The sequence below is a fragment of the Triturus cristatus genome, chromosome 8 (genome assembly GCF_964204655.1).
Source record: "Triturus cristatus chromosome 8, aTriCri1.1, whole genome shotgun sequence".
NCBI lineage: Eukaryota > Metazoa > Chordata > Amphibia > Caudata > Salamandridae > Triturus > Triturus cristatus.
Genome location: NC_140591.1, coordinates 280,465,066 through 280,484,775, shown reverse-complemented (window position 1 = coordinate 280,484,775; position 19,710 = coordinate 280,465,066). Strand labels below are relative to the sequence as shown.

At 44.1% G+C, this 19,710-nt stretch overlaps 1 long non-coding RNA gene across 1 annotated transcript in view; it reads left to right on the top strand.

Annotated features, from left to right (window-relative positions):
* Positions 1 to 19,710, top strand: part of LOC146801982 (uncharacterized) — a 257,353-nt gene that overhangs the window by 234,197 nt on the left and 3,446 nt on the right. The gene's annotated exons all lie outside the window — the stretch shown is intronic.

Below are 19,710 nucleotides of genomic sequence, written 5' to 3'. Positions count from 1 at the left end.
AGGCAAGAGTAGGAAGCATAGCCCCCATCAATTCGTGGCACCCGAAAATCCAAACAGCATTATTAGAGGCCATAGACACATATTTCCAAGACAACGAAGGGTCAGTGAACTCTGCCCAAACCCTGTGGGAGGCATTTAAATCCGTAATACGGGGACAGGCACTATCTCTCATTGATGGCGCAAAAAAAGAGAGACAGAAGGAGATTGTGGAACTGGAGGGAGAAATTGGCAGGTTGGAGGATGACCTAGAGGCTGAGGTCACACAAGCAAAACTTCACACATTACGTCTCAAGCAAGATGAATATAAAGCTCTAGTTACAGACAGGGCCAAATACCTCGGGAGAGAAAAGCTAGGTAGAGTGTATGACCTGGGCGACAAAGCAGGAAAACTAATCGCCCGGCTTGACAAGAAGGAGTGGGCGAGCAGATTAGTGCCGGAACTAATAGGATCAGAAAATGTGTCCATTACTGACCCACAAGCTATTGTAGATCAATTTGCCCCTTACTACGAGACGGTATACACAACTAGCTCACCACATACAGAAGAGGATTCTCATGACTTCCTACAAGACATTACACTCCCAACCCTGTCCAGTGACGACCAACACTTTTTAGACAGTCCTCTATCACATGACAAGATAGCACAGGCAATTAGAGCACTGCACTCTGGAAAAGCTCTGGGCCCCAATGGCCTACCCATTGAGCTCTACAAGCTCAAACCAGACAATTTAGCTCCGTATTTAAAAGCCATGTTTGATGAGAGTAAAGAATTGAGGACATTGCCTTACGATCAGAAACTAGCCACGCTGGTCACCATTCACAAAGAGGGTAGATCTAAAACTGATTGCGCCTCTTACAGGCCGATCTCTCTTTTAAATGCTGAGCCCAAAATCTTGGCCAAACTCATGGCAAACTGACTGGTCAAAGTGATCAGAGGACTGGTCCATTCGGACCAGTCAGGCTTTAAGCCACACCGCAATACTGGGCTGAACTTGCGCAGGCTGCATGGGGTGCTGGGGAGAGTGGCTACTATCCAAGAAGATGCCCTGGTGGTGTCATTAGACGCAACCATGGCGTTCGACACCGTCGAATGGCCTTACCCATTCGCAGTACTCGCAAAGATGGGCTTTGGCCCCGAATATATCCAATGGGTGAGGGTCCTATACTCAGAACCCCACGCACAAGTTGTGGTTAATAACAAGAAGTCAATTCCATTCATATTGAGCCGAGGTACTCGACAGGGCTGCCCCCTCTCTCCTCTCCTGTTTGCCCTCACCTTGGAGCCCCTTGCGTCAGAACCCTGAGATAAGAGGCCTGCACTGGTCCCCCGATTGGGAGGACCGAATCTCCCTATATGGTGATGACATCTTTTTAAACTTGGCCTCCCCGAAGAAATCGTTAATATGTGTATTAGACATCATGGCGATTTTCGGTAGATATTCCGGATATGCCATTAATTGGAATAAATCCCTTTTGTATGTTCTCAGTGGAGACCCCCAGCCATACCAAGGGGCTGCCCAATCCAGATTAACACTTCGGGCTTCAAATATCTGTGTATTTACATTACATTAGACCCCAAACTCCGCTATACCCAGAACCTTCTCCCACCATTACAGAGGCTCAAACGAGACAAAACTAGTTGGAAAACCCTCCCGATCTCGCTGCTGGGCAAAGCTGCCCTATTTAAGATGATGTCACTGCCCTGATTCCTATACGCATTGCAAAACACCCTTTCCCAGCAGAGTACTTCAGAAAGATCGAGAGCCTGCAAAGAGACCTGCTGTGGGACGGAAAACCCCGTGTCGCTCTGACCAAACTCACACTTAATTGGTACGATGGGGGGATTAGCCTCCCAGATATCAAAAGATGCTATTGGGCAGCCCACCTCGCAGCCATTAACCAAGGAACATACGGTCTGATTGATGATCCCGGCTATGCTATGGATAGGTGGACACTACCGGGCGGGAACTACAACAGAGCATTATACTCCAAACTCAAACGATACTATCTGACTGGACCAACAGAACACTCAGTCCGAATCTGGCACGAGGTCAACAGAACTCTGGGCTGGACGCGGAAACTCACACTGGCAACCCCATTATGGGAATCCAAACGACTGGGTAGCTTGTGGAAATCAAAGGGATTTGCAACATGGGACCTTATCGGAATCTCGCAAATCAGAGATATGTGGGAAAAAGGTGAGGTTAAGACATTTACTACTTTGCAGCAACAACATGAGTTGGCTGACTCAGAACGTTTTAATTACACACAAATACGCCACGCAGTAAAATCCCAATTCCCATTGGGCTCCTTCCCTCCCGAACCCTCTCCTCTAGAAGATAGGCTGTTAGACGGGCATCTACCCGAAAAACCCATCTCACTGAACAACAAAAAACGAATCAAGAATATGACGGACCCACTGGGGGCGCTATGTGAAAAATGGGTAGGGGATGGTATTGAATTAGATGATGAAGACTGGCAGGAGGTGGTATCCTCGCCAAGGGTGGTAGCGATTTCGGCCAGACTTAGGTTGATCCAACTGAAAATTCTACATAGGATTTACATCACTGGGCCCACACTGGTCCACATGGGAATAGCTGACGAAGGTGATTGCAAAAGGGGCTGTGGGCATGTGGGAACATTCTTACATATAGTGTGGGAGTGCGAATACATACAACTATATTGGCATAGGATCCACGAAGTGCTAAGTGATGTACTCAAAACCACTAAACTCCCGGAAGCAAGAAGATGCCTCCTAAACATATGGGAGCCCACTGACTTAAATAGGCATCACACTCAATGGGCCACACTCGGGTTCATGCTGGCAAAGCGGAATATAGCACAACTATGTGGAGCAACACATGCACCCAAAGAAAAGGCCTGGAAAGAAGATCTAGACTGGTGTATGTTTAGGGAAAAACAGTCTATACATCCCGCGGTTGCACTAAAAAGTGGTCCAAGGTCTGGGACCTTTGGAATTCCTATAGAGGAGGTATTTGCAACCCTCCGCTTCATATTGACCAAGATGACTCCCCCACCCCATAATGATTCCACATGGCGTTCTGCTGTAGATGATTGTTCATTACTGATCTCCTAGATTGTACTGTATCTTGTTCCTTCCTCTGCACTGTATACAATATAACGATGTATGTTAATAAAAAATAATTAATAAAAATTTTTTTTGAAAACACTAGAAAGACCGTCACTCCGGGCCTCATCACAAGCTGCCTCAACTACAGCAACACACTCTACGCCGGCATCTCCACTCAGCTCCTCAAAAGACTTCAGACCATACAGAATTGCAGCCAGACTCATCCTGGACCTCCCCAAATGGACCCACATCACCCCCACCTCAGAAACCTTCACTGGCTCTCCATCCAGGAGAGATGCCTGTTCAAGATCCTCATACACGCCTACAAAGCTCTGCATGATCAAGGACAGACCTACATCAACCAACGACTGAGCTTTCACCTACCTGCAAGACATCTGCACTCTTCTTCACTAGGCTGTGCACACATCCCCTCGTCAGTCGCAGCGGGGGCCACTCCTTCTCCAACATAGCTGCCAAATCCTGAAAAGACCTACCCCTCCATCTTCGAACAGCATCCTCCCTGGCGGATTTCAGGAAAAAACTCAAGACCTGGCTCTTCGACGGAGATGTTGCACCAGTGGCGGCTCGCCGAGGGAGTGCTGTGGGATGGGCGGGGGGAGCAGGGTGGTGGGGTAGTGGACTCGGACATACGACGGACAGGAGTGAGGTAAGTAATTTATTAAATAAAACTATTTAACTTGAGCTCGCTGCATTGCCGAATCGCCCGTGTCCATAGAGCTGCACGATTCGGCTCCGAAAGACTCAGCCTGTCCGAATGCCTTTTGGAACCAAATCAGACAGCCAGAATGGTGTGTGAGCATCGTAATCGTTCGTTGGGAAATGTGTACGATTCGGTTATAAACAAGGGTTCCATATCGGATTCTGAGATACTTAATGCCATTTGGATCCTTTCCGAATGACATCGCAATCAGCCCCTTAGAGTGCAGTGTTGTAGAGTAGTGTGGAGCAGGGTGGAGTGGGTTGGAGTGGATTGAGGTAATAGGGTGGATTGGATTTGATTGGATTGGGGAGAGTGGGATGGATTGAAGCAGGTGGACTGGACGGGGTGGATTGTATTGGTTTGGAGGGGGTGAGTGAAATGGGGTGAGGTGGAATGGATTGGGGTGGATTGGAGTGAGGTGGATTCGAGTGGTTTGGGCAATCTTGGGTGGCATGTATTGAATTGAATTAGATTTGGGTGCAGTGGATTGGATTAGAGTAGAGTGATTTGGAGTGGGGTGAATTCAAATGGAGGGGTGGATTGGACTGGATTGGAGGGGGGTTTACTGAATTGGAGTAGGGTGGGGTGGATTGCATTGGACTGGACTGGAGTGGGATGAATTGGATCAGATTGGAGTGTGGTGGGCTGGATGGATTGGATTGGGGTAGAGTGGGGTGGATTGGAGTAGAGTGGGGTGATTGGACATAAGTGGAGTGAGATGGGTTGGAGTGGGTGGACTGCTTTAATTGAATTAGATTGGCGTGGGATGGATTGAAGTGGTGTGGATTGGACTGGGGTGGGGTAGAGTGGAGTGGACTGGAGTCGGGTGGAATGGAGTGGGCTGAATTGGTTTGGTGTGGAGTGAAATGGAGCGGAATAGATTGAATGGCAGTGGGGTGGATTGGATTGAGGTGAATTTGATTGAGGTGGGTGATCTGGATTGGGGTATGGTGGATTGGATTGAGGTGGATTGAGGTGAGGTAGATTGGATTTGGCTGGATTGGGGTGATTTGGATGGTGGTGGTGTGGATTGGGGTGGATTGATGGATTGGATAGGATTAGATTGGATCAGGATGGATTGGATTGGGGTGAGGTGAGTTGGATTGGATTGAGGTGAGGTGGATTGGATTGGAGTGAGGTGGATTGGATTGGGGTGACGTGGATTGAATTGGAGTGGGTGGATTGGACTGGAGCGGGGTGGACTGGATTGGATTGGAGTGGGGTGGGGTGAAATGGAGTGGGGCAGATAGGAATGGGGTCAATAGGAGTGGGGCAGACTGTTTTGGATTGGAGTGGGGCAGATTGCATTACATTGGAGTGGTGTAGATTGGAGTGGGATAGATTTGAGTGGATTGGAGGGAGGCAGATTAGAGTGAGGCAGAGTGTTTTGGATTGGAGTGGGGCAGTTTGTTTTTGATTGGAGTAGGGCAAATTGTTTTGAAATGGAGTGGGGCAGATTGTAGTGGAGCAGATTGTTTTAGACTGGAGTGGAGCAGATTGGAGTGGGCAGATTGTTTTGGATTGGAGTAGGGCTATTTGTTTTGGATTGGAGTGGGGCTGATTAGTTTGGATTGGAGTGGGGCGGATTGGAGTGGGGCAAATTGTTTTGGGTTGGAGTTGGGCAGTGGGGCAAATTGGAGTGGGGCGGATTGGAATGGGGCGGATTGGAGTGGGACAGAGTGTTTTGGATTGAGTGAGGCAGATTAGAGTGGGGTGGATTGGAGTGGGGCATATGCCTTATTTTAATAAAATACACTAGTCCACTGAACATCTACCAAATCCCTCTTAGCATGTGATTCCTACATCGAGATTAACAAGCTGTTTAGACACTAAATTATGCATAAAATGATCTGGTAAATTAAAAATAAATGTAGATCCAAACAAAAAAATTTCTTTATTAAGGCTTGTCAAGCTTTTATTTATTCCTGTTTGGTGGGCGAGCAACAGGAGGCTTGAGCTTTTGGCTCTTTTTGAGTGTACTCGTTTCTGAAGGTTTAACATACAGCTCGAATTGTTTGGCATCACAAGGGCTTGAATGACCTTAAAGTGGGTAATATTTAAAGTTGTTCCAAAAAGGGGTCCACAAATCCTTGATGAAGTGTGGTAAACGTAGTTCTTGAAAAAAATAAAACTAGAAAGTAAGTTCTACTCCACTGTCAAAGAGTTTTGAAGTTTAGCTCGACCTGCCCTTTCATATTTTACAGATAAATGTTGCTTTTGTTTAGTTCGTTATTTTAAGAGCTATAATGACGCATAGCACGAGTTAGGAAGAAGTAGCTGCACCTTTCTCTAACTGTTAGTTGGACCTGTCCAGTTTCGGAGAATATCTAAGCGGGAAAGTATAGTAATTGCATTTATTTAAAAAATACTAGTGCAGAAAAGTCCGTTTTCCGTTTCTGTGAAAGGTCATATAAGGTTCTGGTGGAACTAGGTGCATGGTACCATGCAGGAAGGGTGCCGCCTTTTGAAAGCAATGCTGTTGAATAACTAGTCTCACGTCATTACATTTAATTGGTTCATTATTACCTATTAAAGAAGAGCGTTGGGGGCCCTGAAAATGCATTGAGGTGTTTGGAAAACTAATTACCTTGGAAATAATTAAATTCAAGCTACCAAATTTTGAAAGTCTACTTGCGACATTCCCTCAAGTGATAGATGATTGTGTGTGAATGTTTGTTTGCTGCCGACTCCGCAGTTACCTTCCCGCTCACACCTGGGAATTCTGTCCCCTCTCTGGTCACTCTAACACTGTGAGAATACTCAATAATGCAATGACGCACTGGTTTATTTAGTATTGTTTTGTAAGTCTGAATAAATACATTTTGGGGGAAAAAACAAAGTTTGAAAGCGAAATACTTTGAATAAGATTTTTATTCGCTCTTAGCAAAAACAAAGACTAGACAGTTTGTACTTGCGAATAAATAAGACATATAAGGTATCTCTTTAATTGTTCATATTTTTGTAATATTTTTGATGCAGTTATGCCTAATCAAAGGGCCTTAATTCACAAGATTAATAAATATAGTTTTCAATAAAAGTGAAGAATTGTTTCGAATATATTTTTCCTTGAAAAGTCTGCATTTCTTGGAAAAAACATCACTTTTTTCCATTAGATTAGCATTGTATGACAACTTAAATAATGATATGGCTGAAGTGGTCGAGAGAAAGAGCAGCATTTGATACAGATGTGTGTGTGGTACAGTGACAATTGTCATATGGCCTCACCCTCCGGAGTAGATTCACTACTATTTTGATAGTATTTTTTCAACAAATCTCCATATACATTACATTCATTTTTCTTGTGGAACCTCTCGGGTCATGTATCTGTTTCTCTGAAATTCTACAGCAGTCAAGCCCTGCTTTCTGTTTAGCCACCCTAGAGGCCCTGATAGCTCTCCACATTTGCAGTAATATCCCCGCAAATATCTTGGCTTCTACCAAGGATAACCCCACAAAGGCTTTTATTTTATATATCTATCAAAGTTAATCTCGTCCAAAATGTTCAACAATAGAATTCTCTGTTTAAGGATAACCCTCCGCTGCATGACTTCTGACGGGTGCTTTGCTGTACCTTACCAGAACCTCTGGAGAACTCTGCAGCTCCTTTTAGACTGTGAGCTGCCAGTGTACCCCGACCTCTTTGGCAAATGGGAGGTGACTCTATAACTAGGGGCCATTATTCGTCCTAGTAAAGTAAATTTGATGGAGGTCCTAAATTTGATGTTGGTGCTTATACACTATTAATCTATATCTGGCTGAGATTGATGTTTTACTGTCCGCCGTCAGTGTTGGCTGTCAGTCATCGTCCTCTATCTGCCCCAAATTTGCCTCCCACTCACTTCTCATCTCTGATAACGTAACTGGAGTGTGTATGGCCAGGGTTTTAAACATTCTTGATATCTTTTTATCAATCAGGGGTGTCATTGTCATTTTTACTTCTAGCGAGATGAATTTTGGTACGCTTATCAAGTTATCAAGGTAAGGCGATAGCCATGCTGAGTTGAAGATGACATCAAAAAAACTGGTTCCTTAGGAGTCCAAACTGAGTTTGCATTGCTGAATAATGTTCAGAGTTCTGTGTTGGTGACCACATCATCCACTACTATTATCCCCACTACTTTCCCGCTCGTGAATCCCTCTAGGGCGGACACTTGTGGTACAAGTTTACCCTCCATGGCAGAATCTGCTGCATCAGTTTCTTGTTCCAAATATTCCCTCAGATTGAGCCTCCCCACATTTCAAATGCATCCCTAATTGATGGGGGAACTATGGCAGGTAGACCTCCGCCACATAGTATTTTACATCCTCCCGACCCGTTGCCCATTTTCCACTATGATATTCAGGGTATGGCCTTGTATCAAAGATCCACTTCTTAATTAATTAATTTCTCCTAGGTTGGATGCTCAGTAATACGCTTTAGGCCACCATCATATTGACATTTACAACGTTTGGCCACACTGACTCTTGGGATTCTGTTACTTCATAGAAAGGATTTAACCAGAGATGGGATTTGTTTAAAGAAGATGGCTTTTATTTTATCTGAGATGTTTTGAAGAATATACAATATCCTTGGGAAGGTAGCCATTTTAAACATTGCAACTCTTCACCTTAAGGGATATCGGTAGAGTTGTTGAGTGCAAAATCTCCCTCTTGAGTTTTTCTATCGGAGGCTCCACGTTGCCCTCCCAGGGGTGGAACTGATCTTATGAGACAAACATGTCAAGATACCTGAGGCTGCCAGACGTTACATGTATCGATGCTTGGGTGGCATAATCACCTATGACTCTTGGGGGGACCACAATGTGTAAACACAACTTGTCCCACTTGGCAAGTAGTGCTGTCTAACACTCAAACTCATTTATTATCTGTAGTATCCATGGGCTAGTATTCCCATAACGTCCTAAAAAAACAAGGAGGTCATCTGTGTATATTGACACTTTAACCTCAACTCCTGTTGCCCATCTTAAGCCCATCACCTCAGGATCCATACTAAGAAGAGTAGCTAGTGACTCTATGTCAATGACAAACCTTATTGGTGACATAGCCAGCCACGTCTAGTAGGATGGGGATAGGTTTTGCTACAATACTGTTTATTTGTTCATGTGCCATAGGTAGAAGGGATGGCATTCTTATGTAGGCCAGAAACAGGAAGTGTAACTTCAAACATTCCAGGAGAGCAAACAGATACTCTGAATTCCGTTTATTGAACGTTTTCGCAAGATCTATATGAAGCATTGCTTCTGGTAAAATGAGATACTGGACCGGTGCATTGTTGAGTCTATATATGACTTCTGAGGCCCTGTGGAGCATGAAACCACTTTGATCAATATTTGACCATTGTTTCAATTACAGCGCTAAGGCTTACCTATGATTTTCGATTCAATATTAAGTAATGAGATCGATCTGCTGCTCGACCTGGTTTTTGCATGACTACAATTACTACTTCCATGATATCACTAGGAAGTATGCCTATCTCTGTAGCTGAAGTTTACTGATCAAGCAGGTGCTGCTGGAGTAGGAACACATTACATTTTATATATCTACCAAAGTTAATCTCGTCCAAAATGTTCAACAATAGAATTCTCTGTTTAAGGATAACCCTCCGCTGCATGACTTCTGACGGGTGCTTTGCTGTACCTTACCAGAACCTCTGGAGAACTCTGCAGCTCCTTTTAGACAGGGAGCTGCCAGTGTACCCCAACCTCTTTGGCAAATGAGAGGTGACTCTATAACTAGGGGCCATTATTTGTCCTAGTAAAGTAAATTTGATGGAGGTGCTAAATTTGATGTTGGTGCTTATACACTATTAATCTATATCTGGCTGAGATTGATGTTTTACTGTCCGCCGTCAGTGTTGGCTGCCAGTCATCGTCCTCTATCTGCCCCAAAATTGCCTCCCACTCACTTCTCATCTCTGATAACGTAACTGGAGTGTGTATGGCCAGGGTTTTAAACATTCTTGATATCTTTTTATCAATCAGGGGTGTCATTGTCATTTTTACTTCTAGCGAGATGAATTTTGGTACGCTTATCAAGTTATCAAGGTAAGGCGATAGCCATGCTGAGTTGAAGATGACATCAAAAAAACTGGTTCCTTAGGAGTCCAAACTGAGTTTGCATTGCTGAATAATGTTCAGAGTTCTGTGTTGGTGACCACATCATCCACTACTATTATCCCCACTACTTTCCCGCTCGTGAATCCCTCTAGGGCGGACACTTGTGGTACAAGTTTACCCTCCATGGCAGAATCTGCTGCATCAGTTTCTTGTTCCAAATATTCCCTCAGATTGAGCCTCCCCACATTTCAAATGCATCCCTAATTGATGGGGGAACTATGGCAGGTAGACCTCCGCCACATAGTATTTTACATCCTCCCGACCCGTTGCCCATTTTCCACTATGATATTCAGGGTATGGCCTTGTATCAAAGATCCACTTCTTAATTAATTAATTTCTCCTAGGTTGGATGCTCAGTAATACGCTTTAGGCCACCATCATATTGACATTTACAACGTTTGGCCACACTGACTCTTGGGATTCTGTTACTTCATAGAAAGGATTTAACCAGAGATGGGATTTGTTTAAAGAAGATGGCTTTTATTTTATCTGAGATGTTTTGAAGAATATACAATATCCTTGGGAAGGTAGCCATTTTAAACATTGCAACTCTTCACCTTAAGGGATATCGGTAGAGTTGTTGAGTGCAAAATCTCCCTCTTGAGTTTTTCTATCGGAGGCTCCACGTTGCCCTCCCAGGGGTGGAACTGATCTTATGAGACAAACATGTCAAGATACCTGAGGCTGCCAGACGTTACATGTATCGATGCTTGGGTGGCATAATCACCTATGACTCTTGGGGGGACCACAATGTGTAAACACAACTTGTCCCACTTGGCAAGTAGTGCTGTCTAACACTCAAACTCATTTATTATCTGTAGTATCCATGGGCTAGTATTCCCATAACGTCCTAAAAAAACAAGGAGGTCATCTGTGTATATTGACACTTTAACCTCAACTCCTGTTGCCCATCTTAAGCCCATCACCTCAGGATCCATACTAAGAAGAGTAGCTAGTGACTCTATGTCAATGACAAACCTTATTGGTGACATAGCCAGCCACGTCTAGTAGGATGGGGATAGGTTTTGCTACAATACTGTTTATTTGTTCATGTGCCATAGGTAGAAGGGATGACATTCTTATGTAGGCCAGAAACAGGAAGTGTAACTTCAAACATTCCAGGAGAGCAAACAGATACTCTGAATTCCGTTTATTGAACGTTTTCGCAAGATCTATATGAAGCATTGCTTCTGGTAAAATGAGATACTGGACCGGTGCATTGTTGAGTCTATATATGACTTCTGAGGCCCTGTGGAGCATGAAACCACTTTGATCAATATTTGACCATTGTTTCAATTACAGCGCTAAGGCTTACCTATGATTTTCGATTCAATATTAAGTAATGAGATCGATCTGCTGCTCGACCTGGTTTTTGCATGACTACAATTACTACTTCCATGATATCACTAGGAAGTATGCCTATCTCTGTAGCTGAAGTTTACTGATCAAGCAGGTGCTGCTGGAGTAGGAACACATTACATTTGTTGAATTCAACTGGGAGCTATTTTGGGCAGGTGTTTTTTTATCACATCTGATTGATTGAATCAGCAATCTCTGTTATGATATGTGTGTTTGTAAAGTGCACTATCCCCTTGCTGAGCAGATGTGTGTGCCTATCCCTGTCTATGGTAGCTTGGTTAATTGAAAAGCCAGGTCTTCACCTTCTTGCGGAATTTAAAAAGAGAGGAGGAGGCTCTAGTGTAGAGTGGGAGGCAGTTCCACGCTTTAGGAGCTCTTCACTATTGATTTCTCTCTTCAGCGCCTGGTTTTCTGAGTCAAAAAGCTTGTGTATGGGAAAGAAGGCAACACATTCTTGATCCATATCAGTCTCCACCCGGCATTCAGGCCAATGCAGATTTACATAAAATAGAGCAAACTCTTTGGCTATCTCTTCTGGATTTGTGACTGTTAGCCCTTCGTAGTGTTTTTAGGTTTGCTATCCACCTCTGTTGTTTGCACCTCATGCTTAGCTAATTTATTAACTTGCTAGCATTAGCTCCATAATTATATAGTCATCTCAGATAGGCAAGGATTGCCTTCTGCGCATCTGCCATCTGTACTGGTTGAAAGTGCATTTTGGTAGTCTTCAACTAATAGCGGAGCAGAACCATTGCCTTTTCCCTGTATCAGTTTTCAAGAGCTAGTATTTGAGTTTCTATTTGGGAATCTAACCTCTTTTGTCCTTTCTTACTTTGGTAGTGCATACTATTTCCATGTCTCTGATTACTGGTTTCAAGGCTTTCCACAACATGATGAGCGACTCCACCAATCTCTCATTAAGGAGGATTTGATGTTCTGTCTAATCTTTCGAGGGCTCTCTATGTTTTGTATTCTTCAGCCACAAGAAATTGAGGTGCCACATCCCTGAGTTCTTTTTGACACCCCATCTACAGTCAATCTGATAGGAGCACTCTAGTGTGTATAGGCGAATAGGTAATTCTATAAAGGTCTGCAGGTGGAACCAACACATCATTTATTCAGGAGAATGATCTGTGAGTTCCTAAAAAGTATGTGCTGCCTTTATCGTATGGGTGGCAAAAACACCATACATTACTGAGTCCATGTGAAGCTACAAATAGTGCTAGGTGTGTCGACCCTTCCACCCCCTGTATGGTTCTACTATTTTGATGCTCTTAATGATCCATCGCTTTGCTGAAGTTTCCCCCTACAAACATCAGGCCCGGCAGGGTCAGCGATAGCATTGCACCCAGAAACTTTAGAAAGTTAACCGACAGTTGTGGCATAGAGTACACATTTAAATATTTCCTATCACCACTATATATCTATCCTCTCTGTCAAGCCATGTTTTGAGTATGTCAAAGGAGATATGTTTCTTAAATAGTATTGCCACACCTGTGAAGTTTTCAACAAACCCCACATGGATTACCTTACTAAATCCACGACTGCTCAGAAAATCACATCTTTTTCTAGAGTGGTCTCCTGGGGTATAAATATATCTGGACCATAATGCTTAGTGGTTTGAGGTATTGCCGTTCCCTTGATTTTGTTCTGAAGTCCATTTACATTCCATGCTAGCAGGTGGATTGTGTGTTATTTACTTTTGCTTGTGAGGAAGCCAAATCTCTGACTGGACTGAGTTTCATCTTGCTCCACCATATATCTAGTGAGCTACTGCTGCATTAGTTGAAGATGTGTATAGAGAACTGCATTACTTAATGCCCTAGTAGGACTACTCCACATTTCTCTACGTTATTGTATTAACAAGGTAACTACCTGCTGTCACGTCAATAGACAATAGAATTTAGCCTACTTCGAGTACACCATGTCCCATAGTTAGTATGAACAGAATGTCAGCTCAGATTTAGAATACTCGCAACTTGGTGCCAACTACTAAGCAGGTTTCAAGAAAAGTTCTATCTCTGAATACTTCTTTTTGATCTTTACATTGCTCTTTCAGTATAAACCCCTCCACCCCGCCCCAGGGGAAAGATTCATGGCTCAACTATGCTGTACTCAATATTGAAATACTTTTCTTTTAGCCTTAAGGCAAGTTCCAATTGTGCATCCACTCTCTGCCTCCCTTTCAGCATGGCTTCTTCCTTTCCTACATTTGGAGAGTATGAGCTATTCTCCAACCACTCCAACAATTTATACCACTCTATCTGAGTAGGTTCTAAGCTTCTGACTCTGTTGAGTCATTCCACAGTTGAATATAGCCTCTTCGTTTTACCTTCATCTCATTGTCTCTGTTTCTCCTGCAGCATGACCTGTGTCTTTGTTTATATCTTTCCTGTTTATTTATTATTATTATTATTTGTAGGGCGCAACAAATCATCCCCAGGGGGATCTCTCGGCGCCTGAGTAGCAGTCACCTATGAAAAAACCCAGCTCTTAAAACATCCAGGTCTTAAGCAGTTTCTTGAACTGGATCAGATTAGAACAGGCTCGAATCTCGTCTGGTAAGCTAATCCAATGGACGGGGGCTTGATGAGAAAAAGCACGCCCGCCCATTTTGGCTTTCTTGATTCTCCGCGTGCACAGCAAATTACGGTTGCTTGATCTCAGCTGACGCACGGGCAAATACAGCTCAAGTTTCTTAACACTTAAGAAAGACTTCAACACAGTACACAGGAGCTTGAAGGCTGCTCTTTTTCTGATAGGAAGCCAATGCAATTGACGTAATATTGAGGGCGAGACGAGCTGCTGTTTTTTGGACTACCTGCAATCTTGATAATAGATCTTCCTTGATTCGACTAGTAGTGAGTTACCATAATCTAGTCTGCTGACCAGAGGCGACTGAATAAGTGTTTTTCTTGCCATAAGAGGGATCCAAGGAAAGATCTTTCTCAGCATTCGCATTATTCCAAAGCAGGTGCCCGACATCTTCACATGCTCCTCCATGGAAAGTTTTTTATCAATTATGATGCCCAAGGTCTTTGCCCACCTTTTTGGTAACGGGGCTTCCCTGAGTTCTAATGGCCACTATTCAGGGGTCCACAATTCCTCTGCTTTACCAAACAACACATTCTCAGTTGTATTGGAATTAAGCTGGAGGAAGTTCTTACTCATCCATGTGGCTAATTTTTGTATACAGTTTTTGAACTTTGCTCTGGTCACTGTGGGGTCCGACTCTATGGGGACTATCACTTGAGTGTCATTCGCATACGAGATCGTCTCGAACCCGCAGGATCTAATAATGGAAGCCAGCGCAGCCACATAGATGTTGAACAAGGTGGGACTTAAAATGGATCCCTGCGGGACCCCCTGGTCCACTCGCGTGGTCTGTGACACAAAGGAATCCAACTGGACACATTGGGGCAGATTTATGTTGCACTTGCGCCACTTTTGCGCCGCCGTTGCGTCACTTTTGTGACACAGCAGCGGCGCAAATCCTGCGCCATGGTGCGGGGTATTTACAACGTGACGCATCTGGGAGATGCGTCACGTTGTAAAGCCCTGCGCCACATGTAGGCATTCCAGGGTAGGTGGGGGCGTTCCGGCGCAGGAACGCCTCCTAAAAGTGGCTGAGTGAAATCTACAAGATTTCACTCAGTCACTTTTGAGCACATGCTGCGTCAAAACCCTGCGCCTGCTTGAAGCTGGCGTAAGGATTGATGCAGCATTGTGCAGATAGGGCCCCCCAGAGCATTGCTGGAGCTGCGTTGCGCTTGCGACGCAACTCCAGCAATGCGCCACTTTTACGGCACAGATGCGTCACGCATCTGTGCCGTTTTTGCCCCATGGTGCGCCGCATTATAAATGCGGCGCATTCATGATGGCGGAGCTGGGGAGCAAAATAACTGGCGCATCCCTGCTGATATGCAGGGATGCGCCAGTTATTATAAATCTGCCCCAAAATGTTCTGTCGGTCAAAAAACTTTGCAACCATTTTAAGGCCATACCTCTGACACCAATCTCTTGTAACTTATCCAAAAGGATTCAATAAGAGATGATGTCAAAGGCTGCCAACAAATTAATAAGAACCAGCATCGAGGGAGTCCCCTAATCCAGTGACATCCTTATCGTGTCAGTTACTTCCGTCAGTGCGGACTCAGTGCTATAACATGCACGGAATCCCGACTGGGAAGGATCAAGTAAATTATTTTGTTCTAAATAGCCGGAGAGTTGTCTATTAATTAATGTCTCCATGATTTTTGAGCAACATGGGAGGAGAGAGATTGTCTGTAATTTTGTAGATCTGAGGGATCAGCTAGTGCCTTTTTCATCAGTGGCTTAATTTGCGCATTCTTCCACTTGCGAGGGAACGTGGCTAACAAGATATTACAAACTTCAGAGAGCACGTGGGACAGAACCGGGGCAAGTTCTGAAATGATAAAAGGGGAAGCCAGGTCTAACGGAGAGCCAGATTTCGTGTGAGCTAATAAGGACACCACTTGCTCACCGGTGATAGCAGAGAAAGACTCTAAACTAGGTGATAGGGGGTCTTCCAGTGGGGAAACTCCCTCCTTATCAATCTCTTCCAAACCAAAGGAACTATAGATTTGATCAATCTTTTGTATAAAGTAACAGGCTAGGTCCTCACATAACCCTTGTGTAGGCGGGGGTGAAGGGTTATTAGCTCTAGGGTTGGTAAACTCCCTCAGAATCTTAAAGAGCTCTTTAGAGGAGTTCTTCGCTTCTGTAATTCTGGAACCTAAATGTACTCTTCTGGCTGTGTTGCAACTATTTACATAGGCTCTATGTGCTGTTTAGGCTTTATCCCCTCCGATATTCTGGCCAGTTGTTTTTCAGGTTTGACTGACCTTTCCCCACCAAGCTATTCCTCTCCTCCACTCCTTCCAAACCTGGTTGCATCTCTCAAATAAGAAAGCTTTTTCTTGATAAATAATTGTAAGTTTGGCAGGGTACAGGACCATGCATTCAAGGCCCATATAATTTTTACATACCTTTTTTGTAGAGTTTGCGTTGCCATTGGATATGGTCTGAAATAATCAGAATTCTGTGCAACTCAAATGTGGCATCCTCCAATGTACAAGCTTTTTCAAGATCAGGTCTCTATCATTATAATGTAAGGAGGGAGAAATGTGTGGGTGTTCAGGGGCCCTTGGAAGCAGCTTGGCACTTAAGGCACAATGTGGCCCTCTCAATGACAAAGTGCATGGAGAGCTTTTCTTCTGATATAATTTGCCTCAGACAATTTTCTGGAAAGCACTCAGGGTTATTACCTTCCACTCCTTCAGGGAATCCTGTGGAGCACAGATTGTTCCATCGAGTGAGCCCCACCACGTCTTCAGCTCACTGTAGTAGCTAACATGATTAGCTCGGCAGCTTTTGTCCGGACACCACTAACTGCATCCTTTAGTTCAGTGTGCATCCCTCAGCCTCTGAGACTCTCTCAATTGCATTCCTGAGTACTTGCCGTACAAAGGAAAAGTCCATTCCAATCTCTTCTACTGAAATAGCATACAGAATAAGGTCAGTGGATGTGGGAGGATCTGGAGATTCTGCACCAAAAAGTCCTAGGTTCATAGATGGTTACATTGTGGCCTGTGGCATGAGCATCATCTTATATTTATCCATTTTGCCCTGGTGATACTGATTAATTGGACCTGGTTCGTCTTTAGCCATGGGTTTTGAGTGTGATTGCTCTTCACAGAACGATAGTTATGGGTGTAAACATACCCTATTTGTGTCTTTCAATGTCTCAGAATGTATATTTATAGTGGAGGCCTCTGTGCACATTTATTTATATCACAGCATACATGACCGCATTATCAGCACCTGGCCGCAGTAACGGATATATTCTCAGACAAGTCCACAAGTCTGTTTTTTTTCTCACTAGCTCCTGTATACCTTATTGCGCAAGTTTCTCCCAGAGAATACCAGGGACCTCACTGTATACTTGCTATTTACTACCTGTTCCTCCTTCACAAGGCTATATTGGATGGGCAATCTTTTTTCTAAGCCTTTGCTTAATAAATCATTGACCAGCACTTGATTGCTCCCTGCCCCCAAATTTTTGCTGTCAAGCCCTTAATTTTGAGGACACAGGCTATCTGGTGTTGGATGTTTCTCTGTGCTCAGCCTCCATACCATGTTGGCTGCCTCTAGGGCATCTCACCAGGCAGCATGAGCAGCCCATGTGCACTCATTCACCACTGTACTTCGCCCTCTGCTACTTCACCTTATCGAAGGGGTCCAGCAGTGCCAGCCCGAATCCCTCACTACCGGTCCAGCCTGAGTGATCTCCTCCACCGGGTGAGGAGCCGAGGCTGTAGGGCTCCACCTTCCCAGGAAACATGAACTCACTTAGTTCTCATCCCAGGGGAGACTAAACAAAAAATGTGGAGAGATAGGATGGGTGACTGACACCCGACCCCCAACTGCCTTAAGAAAGTGGTGCAGCAGCCTCAGTATGGTGGCTTCTCGCCAAGGCTGGACTTGCCATACCGGGCATCGGGCATTTCCATCGGAGGCTGGAAGGGTGTGAGACCGGTTTTGTTACTGGGGGCAGGTTTTGCAGTACTGCACTGTCAGCCTCCAGTAACAAAAAATCAGCAGACCAGCATAACCAACACAGCACTCACTTTAGTTTCCAACCTCGTTGTGTTGTTAAAAGCAGTGGCTGCAGAGTTCTTTGTATATCAAGGAACAATAAATGTGTCAAGATATCTCTGGAGATAATCTTCCTGCTGGAGTGAGCTGGAGTTTTGTCTACTGGCAGTTTTAACTCATCTATAAGGTATTGCAGAGGGTTAATATGATGGTGGCAAACACTGTGTACCACGCTGATCACAAAAATGTATTTTATGTGCATAGCTCTGTGGGTTGCTGTTTTTGTCACAAAAGATACTTTTGTTACTGTGCAGTTCATTTTATAATACTAATCTAGCACAGTCAGCTATGAACTGCCATCAAAGAGCTGCATGCAAACTACATGGTACAGATTAGAAAATTATGTTTGCTCCAGTCTTTCCTTATCCTAATGTTGCTAAAAAAGGGTTTGTTCGGGTAGAAATACATTCTTATTAGGAAATGTAACCCTAACCACTGTTATACATTTTGAATCTCGAGTTTGTGCTTCTCCAGCACAAGCACCCTTAAACAATGCCTACACCTCATAGTGCCCTTGGTTTTATGTAACATTTTCTATATACTTACTTACATATAAATGATTCATTGTCTCTATGTGTTTGTGATGTAAAGTGCTCCAACACCATAATATGGTATGAGAAGTGCTATAAAACAAATCAAATACATGAGAGAGGGACTATGGAGAGAGAAGGCGCACTGTTGGATGGTGATAGTGAAGAAACCATTGAAGGGCCCCAATAAAGATTATCGTATCCTAGCTCACCATAAGCCTTTTATTTACTATGATTTAAAAGCTGATATATTTGAATATATATATTGAAAAATGTGTTGTAGAAAGCACCATTTTTGCCATTCCACCCCAAATTTTCTTGGGGGTGAACCCTCTCAACCCCTACTTGTAGTGGTTGGGCTCGCTGGCTGCGCTTGCTACGCAACCTATGGGAGCTGGTCTGACAAAATTTACGAGGGCTGCTTTGGGTGTAGAAATTCGATTTTCCCCAATCTCATCGGTGTAGAATCACCCCTAGTCTACGGGTTTATAAAGGAGGATCGACACTGAAGTGAAAATCAAAGACAAGTTTATTACACTCAAGAGTGGAATTCCGTCATCCAGACATGAACAATGTCTGAGAAGGAACTGCCCAACATATATCCCAGTACAGCTTTTATACTATTGTCCAAGCCTTAAGCAAACAAGGGTACATTGAGGAAGTTCCCTTTGTTACTGATATGCAAAAGCTGTTAAGCCATAAACCTCTTCCCCATATGCAAAGAATACATTTATAGCCTTGTAACATTTCATGTGGTCAAAGAGCTCCTGCGTGCAAGGAATATTTCCACAGTGGCAAGCTTTTAGTTTCTGTACGTAAGCACGTTTGCATAATTCTGAGTGACGCACACTCATACACGCATTTGGAAAGTCTCTGGCAGATGGTAATGGAGAGCAAAGAGACAAAATGGATGTAGAACATAAAATGGATGGCAGCATAGGCTAACTTTAGCACAAACCCATAAAACACAGATCAACATGGGTTCCAAGTTCGGCTCTGCTTCTCTCTACCGCGCTGTGCGCTGACCTTCAGCACGGCCGCCATCTTCGGACCCTCAGGCCATGGGTTCGCTTGCTCGTGCAGCAGTAATTAACAGGCCAGTGGAAGTGGCAGCATTACAGCAATGTTTGTAGAGAAAATTAACTCCTGGGGGCTAGGATGTTGTGGGCTCCGTGTTGGTGGGACCATAACACACCATTCCTAACAAACCATTTC